We start from the raw sequence: 7,099 nt of genomic DNA, 5'->3' as shown, positions 1-7,099 counted from the left end.
TAGAAGGGTTCCTTTCTCCCCACATCCTTGCCAGCATTTGTTATTTTTTGTTTTGTTGATAATAGCCATTCTGACCAGGGTGAGATGGAATCTCAATATGGTTTTGATGTCTATTTCTCTGACAATGAAAGATGTTGAAGAACTTTTCATATATTCACTGGTCATTTGTTCCTCTACTTTTGAGAAGTATCTGTACATATCACTTGCTCATTTTTAATTGTATTATTTGTTCTTTCGTTGTATTTTTATATTGTATTACTTGTTCTTTCATTGAAAGAATAAGGAGAATAAATTTATGAAGTTGTTTATATATTCAGGATGTTAATCCTCTGTCAGGCGAATAGCTGACAAATATTTCCCCATTTTGTAGGTCATCTCTTCACTGTTGTTTCCTTTTCAGGGCAGAAGCTTTGTAAGTTGATGAGATTCCATTTGTCAATTGTTCCTTTTATTTCCTGAGTTAATGAGGTCCTATTCAGGAAATTTTTACCAAATGCTAACTCTACCAATAGCTATTTAGGCAACCTCATGATATTTATTTTACCTGCTGTCCTTGGATTCTATTAAGTCAGTACCTACCCTATAGGTGGTTGAAGATGAATTGACATAATACATGTGAAGCATAGCCAGTGCCATATGAGTGTTGGCCGTTAGTGGTTTTACCTAATAACTGAACTGTTTCATATTACTTCAGATTTTGCAGACAAATTTGTAACTAATTTTAATTTATTAAGATGTGGGTTTAAAAGAGCATTAGCTCTTTTTCACTGCTATTTTCCCTTCTTCTACTATGAAGTTTCTCTCCAGTGTCTCAAGTCCTAAAAAATGGTATCCATGTGTGGCAAGGATCCTAGTAGGTAAGTCACACACTAAACAGCAGACGTCAGGAGCTCCAACAGTCGTTTTTAGGTTTCCACTGCCCATCAGGGAGCCATAAACCTCCCTTTTGTACCCCTTCATTATCACAGTGCACACTGGCATGGGATCCAGTTTCTGCTGAACTCAAGCCAACAGTGAGAAGCTGTTGGTCGTCTTTTTCATGCAGGCTCCTGGCAAGAGGTACAGGCAGCGATAAGCCACTGTATAGGATATATATTCCACATTTATGTCATATCTTTTCTTTTTTTAATAAATGTGTATACTAAATTAAGATTTTATAGAGGTGACATGTAAACATGAATTCCTTCAGATAAAGGAGTCACAAAGCTCATGTGAATATCATCTTAATGAAAGGCAGATCTGTGATATCTTGGGGTTTAGAGAAAACTGATATCATTGAGGACCTGGGTAACATCTGAATAGATACTGGCTGAATGGGTCTTGTTCATCACATTGTTTTCTTTTATTGCACCATGGAGCTATACAAATATTTGTTGAATATTTATGCTATGTGCTTTCTCTTTATATGAAATGCCTGTCACATAAATGTTAATTAATGTTTGTTGATTTGTTGAAGCATTTAAATTGGGAGGTTGAGAATATTTTATTTAAAAGCTTCATCGTTTAGATATCATATCTTCTTGTGTTTTGGCATTTAACTAGAATGGTTTTTTTCTAAAATACCATACCAGGAAAATTTTATATTCCATAGTATTTTGAACAGTTTCTATTTTGGTGGAGGGCAGCAGGATTCCAGTAAAGAAACAGTGAGTTTAGTACTTTTACCTTTTGGCTTAGCTAACAAACATCAAATTAAAGTCACATATTACCTTAAGACAGTTGGTACTGCTATTGATAAAAAAGGACATTGACAGCATTATTTTTAGGTATTAAAAATAGAGCATTTTGAAAGAACTCCAGAGACTGCACATTTTCTTTGCAAATACAAATTATTTCCTACTGAAAATACGGGGATGAATCAAGTAGTGATGTCAGAAGTCTAATAAATCTTGTTGGTAAATTACAGAAGCACATAAAATATGTCTAAAAGGTAGCTCATGCTAGCAGAATATATTATATAAATCTACAAGTATTATATATATATATATATATATGTGTGTGTGTGTGTGTGTGTGTGTGTGTGTGTGTGTGTGTTAAAGAATATACATATATTCTTTAACTTTTCGAGAAACTGAAGTATTTTAACTTTAAACCATTTTAGGGATGGCTCTGTTTCAGACCCTATTCTTATTTCCTAATCTTTTATTATTATTTTACTCTATTTCTAGAAGGACTAGACCTCACAATGGGTAAAGGACTGCCTGCCATGATTTATCCAAACATTTCAAAAGGCCACATCCAGAATAATATGAGTTTTACCAAAGAAAAATACAAGGTTCTTCAGGGTCATAGAACTTGCAGCAGAGGGACTAGGAAAGCTCAGCTGGCCACCACAGCTGGATTAAACACAATGTTCCTTCCTCCAGAGCTGCATTTGTTGAGATGTCACTTATGGGCTCAGTAGGAAAAGACAAGACACCCCAAGCCATAAAATCAATCCACAATCTCAGCTCTTGGGCATGAGCTGAGAGGCATCAGTAAATCTTGGCCCCACACTTTTTCAAAATGCCAAAAATCACCTGTTAGTTATCATTCTTTTCATTTAGCTTTTCTGGTCTTTAATACCTTCTGTAAAAGATCCTAAAGGTAGTAAATTCTTAGTGATAAACCTTTTTGATAACTAGATTACTGATGGGATACTATAAGCCCTTGAGAAAAGGAAGAGGACTGGTGAGTTGTTGATGGGATGAGGTGAAGCATTTGCTTCTGCTCAGAGGAGATAGAAATGGTAGACACAGTGGTGCCAGGCGGCTGCAGAACAGCGCCAAGTTTGAGGTGGTTAGGAAGGGCACTTGGGGCATGAGAAGAGAGGAAGAGGGGCCTTGGGAGTGAGGTGGGAAATCTATTCTGGAAAGATAAATGAAAGTAATCAAAAGTAAGTCTCTATTTCTCTGCTTGTACATATGCCCGCACAGACACATACACATGTGTTTCTTTTCTTCTTTCCCACCCCTTAGCTAGTGAGTCTAACCCAGCATCAGTGTGGTCTTCAATAGACTTTTTTAAAACTCTAAAACATGGTTTCAGAGTTTTTTGAAATATAGAAAATATTTCAAAGTTTTCTATAAAGATTCATAGAAAATGCATATTAACTCATAGAAAAAAATAATCCCACGTTCTTAAAATATTTCAATATATGTAAGTATTGTTTATATGTGCATAATTGGGTTTATGCCTATAAGATTTTTAAGAATCTGAATATATATTTTAACTCTTAAAAATGATTAAGTGTTCCCTTCCTAAAAAAAGGGAATTGTGGTTATCTTCAATTGTTTTTATTTTAAAAACTTTCATTGCAAAAATATGAAGTGCTTCACAAATTTGCATGTCATCCTTGTGCAGGGCCATGCTAATCTTCTCTGATTGTTCCAATTTTAGTATATGTGCTGCCGAAGCTACCACTTCAATATATATATATATTTTAAACCTTTTGATGAAACCTAAGAGCTGCTTCCCAGTGGCATCTCCCTTCCCCAAAGTCTTGCTCTTTTGTCATGGTTAAGTCTTTTGCTTTTGGTTTACTTTTAGCTACTATTCATGAGTCCCCAATTCCCTCCACCTCACCTCCCCCATCAAAAGGGAGGCAGGGTAAATTTTCCCTATTAACAGCTTCCTTGGCTTTAGGATTATTCTTTAGTTTTTCTTCTTAGTTGAGCCCCCCTCCCTTCCCCTTCCTCTGAAATACGGCGTGGTTGTGATCTTTACTGTAGTAGGAAGTACATCCTGAGTAACTGAAAACTATTGAGGCAGATTAGACTGTCTCCTTCAGACCACTCTGTGTTTGTGCTTCCCTTTCCTAGTTTTCAGTTGTTGGGGAGGGGAGGGGAAAAGAGGGTGCGGTTTGCTTGCTCTGAGTGCTTTTTAACCCTGTGCTAGGTTGTTCTCCCTTTCAGACAGGTTGCCTTTGTCTGTGGAAAAGAAGGTATTTTCCTGTCTGAGCCCAACCCTCTGACATCAAACTGCCCTTCTGGCTTTCTGGGCCAACCTGCCTGTTGTCTTCTGGGCTCTGCTAGGATATCATCTAGCAGGCCTTTCTCTCCTGACTCCAGGCCTTACCTAAGGTACATTTAGAGCCAACTATCTTTCCCTTAGTGATTTATAACCTTTAAGTTTATTCTTCCTTGTCTTTGGGGGGAAGGGAAAAGGATGGGGGAGAGTACTGAACCCAGGAGGTTCATCCCAACCCATTTAATTTTGAGAAAGGGTCTCTTGATAAGTTGTCCAGGCTGGCCTCCTGCTTCAGCTCCCCAAGTCACAGGGATTACAGATGTGCACCACCATGTCCTGTCACTGTTAGGTTCAAATGTCATTAAGAAGAGAATAAATAAGTTACAGTCTGTTCCTACACTAGAATATTATTCTGACAGTGACAATGAATGAACTAGAGCCAATATATCATCATTGATGAAACTCACAAACTTATTATTGAAAAAAATGCAAGCCACATTTGTACCATGAATACAAAGTTTGAAAGCTATGCACAAAAAATGCTATATATTTCTAAGAGATAGCACTAACATTTTCCTGATCTATCTCTATATACACATTTATCTATGAAATATAGTTATAAATATACATGTGTATATATTCATAATAAATACATATATGTATAATAAAATACTGGTTAGTATATATTTCTTAAGCTAAGTAGATGATATATCAATAATACATGTAAATTTTATGTATAACAAATAGAAATTGCCTTCTAGCCTTTTCTGTAACAAGGTAGTTGAGATATTTTCTTAAGTTAGATGTAATTTTGATATAGAATCATTTATTTGCCTTAACAATGTAAAATTATGGTAAGAAGTTCCTGGCTCTATTTTCTTAGGAAAATAGCTTCTGTGTCATTTCAAGTTAACTTGACATTCTCTTTTTCTTGTTTAAGCACAAATCACAGCAGGGAACTTAAATCCTAATTAAAGCCAGCTCTTCTTTTTCTCAAAACTAACTATGGAATTAATGTGGATCTGGCACTAAACAAAGCATAAGCAACCTAGCTACAATTTCTGCCCATCTCTATCCAGGTTTCAGTGTTATATTTCATTAAAATATTCAGAGAATATTTTCTATCTTATTTACTTGACATTATAGTGGGGCCAAGGACATGTGCACAGAATCCCAGATAATTAAAATAATTAATCTCAGTTATCAACTGGTTCATCTGTACCTACCTTTTCTTTAAGCTACTTTTCTTTTTCTGTGCAACAGACTGGTACCACACAGCTACTACAAGCCATAAATAATATAATTCGTGTAGTATTAGCACTTGCCAGTGTTTTCAATGTGAGATAATCAGTTGAAGTTCCTTTGCTGCAAGTTTCTAATACAAATCATACATATATAAACCAACAGATAAGCTTTTTGAGATTATTAATATTTTAAAAATTTTATTCCAAATAATGGTAGAAACCATGAAACTTTAAATTATATCCTAAACTAAGGGAGAACTGAAATAAAACAAATTTAATGGTACCTAAAAAAATGCTTTGAAGACACTAATGTATTATATTCATGTGGAACTATAATGTAAAATGTAAATTCCTGTGAGGTAGAAATAGATATTTCCTTGCCCACAACCTCAACTACCAAGTTCCTTAGGTTCTCAAAGGCATCCCAAGTACATAAAACTTCAGGCTACTATTACTTGCAACAGAATAGAATTGGGAAAAAGGTAAACCTCAAATGTAAGCTTATAAAAAAAAAAAAATGAATGGCCTGAGTGTGTATCACTCTCAGGTTGGTTTAAAAAGTGCAAATGTTTATTCAGGAGGCTGAGGAAGGAAGATTGCAAATTTGAGGCCAGTTTGAGCAATGTAGTGAGGCCCTCAAGTAACTTAGGGAGACTGTCTCAAAAACTAAAAAGGGCTGGGATATGATTCATCTGTAAAGTGCCCTTAGGTTCAATCCCCAGGGCCCCCTCCCCCTCACAAATGCAAACAGGCACCTGCACCACACACAGGATCACACATGTAGAGTAACTGATAAGAGAAATTCGGTAAAAAGTGAATAATAGGTATATCTGGATTAAGATATATGGGTGTTCTTTGTACTATTCTCATTCTTGTAACTTTTAAGTTTGAAATTACTTCTAAATAAAACATTAAGAAGCAAAGTTAATGGCTCAATTTTTCAGTTTGCGGGGGGTGGGGGGTAGAGGGGGAGAACTGAAATAAAACAAATTTGTGGAGGGGGAGCAGGGGGAGATGGCAGGAGGCTTCTGAAAAGGGGCAGCTGTTAAGTTTCCAACCTAGTCCCTGGAGGCCTAGACCCTATAACAAGTTCCAGTTCTGATATAGTCTGTTTTTTTTTCATTTATTACAGGTAAAAAGATTGTATACAGCCATGTTTCCAGGGGGGAAATTATTCCTTTCTGGCATAGGTTTGAGACCAAACATTGGTTTTGAGAGTAAGGCCTCTAAGATATGCCCAACTTTCAGAATATTCATGGAATGATGCAGAACAGCTGATAGTAAAAAGGGAAAATTCAATCATACCTGATGATCCAGTTCCAAACAAATCTTAGAAAACCTGATGAATGGCATAGCCATGATTAGTTGAGTATCTCAGAAGGGTCTATGCTTTTATTCTAATTTTGGGTTAGTTTCATGGAGCTGACAGAAGACTCGAGACACGTGGGTAAGAAATGAAAAGATTTTCTTAGAGTAGTGAGAATGTCAGATGTTTGTAATGATTCCCTGAACTCCAATTCCCACAGGAATATAGAGAACAGGAGAGAGAAAATATTTGATGAGACAATAATGGCTGAAAAGTCTCTAAAAGCTCCAGAGATGCCTTCTGATGATCAGCCAGTTTTGATAATTACAGGGTAAATAATAGGCTATTTCTCCTCACTCCATGAACTGACAATCTAAGTGAACCAGAGGGTGGATAGAAGCTAACCAGATGTATCTGCTATTCACTGTATTAATGAGGCATAAATCATGCCGACAGGTCAATATAAATAGAACAATAAAGAAGAGGATTCTGTTTAAAGCCAGAAAATTCCCTATGATAACCTCCCAAAAGAGGTTCAGCTGTACCAGCTTCAGTCCTTTATAAGAAAATAACTAGAAGATGCTTCAGATCTATGCTTCTT

The 7,099-nt window shown here is 36.1% G+C and overlaps 1 non-coding gene across 1 annotated transcript; it reads right to left on the bottom strand.

The window, feature by feature from the left end:
- Positions 1–3,297: 3,297 nt before the first annotated feature.
- On the bottom strand, positions 3,298–3,402 carry LOC114086987 (U6 spliceosomal RNA). The gene has a single exon (XR_003581722.1). It is a non-coding gene; the product is annotated as a U6 spliceosomal RNA (small nuclear RNA).
- Positions 3,403–7,099: the final 3,697 nt, after the last annotated feature.

The sequence above is a fragment of the Marmota flaviventris genome, chromosome 6 (assembly GCF_047511675.1).
Source record: "Marmota flaviventris isolate mMarFla1 chromosome 6, mMarFla1.hap1, whole genome shotgun sequence".
Taxonomy (NCBI): domain Eukaryota; kingdom Metazoa; phylum Chordata; class Mammalia; order Rodentia; family Sciuridae; genus Marmota; species Marmota flaviventris.
Note: the sequence above shows the minus strand (reverse complement) of the source record. Positions and strands in the feature narration are given on the sequence as shown.